Source organism: Wasmannia auropunctata, unplaced genomic scaffold, assembly GCF_000956235.1.
Source record: "Wasmannia auropunctata unplaced genomic scaffold, wasmannia.A_1.0 LD336101.1, whole genome shotgun sequence".
NCBI classification, from domain to species: Eukaryota; Metazoa; Arthropoda; class Insecta; order Hymenoptera; family Formicidae; genus Wasmannia; species Wasmannia auropunctata.
Window position 1 is genome coordinate 1,239,330 of NW_012026789.1, and position 930 is coordinate 1,240,259.

Consider the following 930-nt stretch of genomic DNA (forward strand, 5'->3'; position numbering starts at 1 on the left):
TATCCCCTGTGTGCCTTGTCGACTCAGTTGTATGCTATACGAAGTTATTATATCCCCTGTGTGCCTTGTCGACTCAGTTTTGAAGCTCGGCGTCGATCTCGTTCGCGGCGTTCCCTCGTCGATCTCGACGTGCGAAGCGCGAACCGCCGGATCCGAGCGCCCGCGACGTTCCCACCGCTCAAACGTCGATTCTCGCCGTTTGAAGCTCGGAAACGTCGTATCCTTGCGTTCGGGCGTTTCACCTCAAACGTCGAATCTCGACGTGCGAAGCGCGAACCGCCGGATCCGAGCGCCCGCGACGTTCCCACCGCAAACGCGATTCTCGCCGTTTGAAGCTCGGAAACGTCGTATCCTTGGTTCGCGGCGTTTCCACCATTCAAACGTCGAATCTCGACGTGCGAAGCGCGGAACCGCCGGATCCGAGCGCCCGCGACGTTCCCACCGCTCAAACGTCGATTCTCGCCGTTTGAAGCTCGGAAACGTCGTATCCTTGCGTTCGCGGCGTTTCCACCATTCAAACGTCGAATCTCGACGTGCGAAGCGCGGAACCGCCGGATCCGAGCGCCCGCGACGTTCCCACCGCTCAAACGTCGATTCTCGCCGTTTGAAGCTCGGAAACGTCGTATCCTTGCGTTCGCGGCGTTTCCACCATTCAAACGTCGAATCTCGACGTGCGAAGCGCGGAACCGCCGGATCCGAGCGCCCGCGACGTTCCCACCGCTCAAACGTCGATTCTCGCCGTTTGAAGCTCGGAAACGTCGTATCCTTGCGTTCGCGGCGTTTCCACCATTCAAACGTCGAATCTCGACGTGCGAAGCGCGGAACCGCCGGATCCGAGCGCCCGCGACGTTCCCACCGCTCAAACGTCGATTCTCGCCGTTTGAAGCTCGGAAACGTACGGCGTTCCTTGCACAAGGCACACAGGGGATA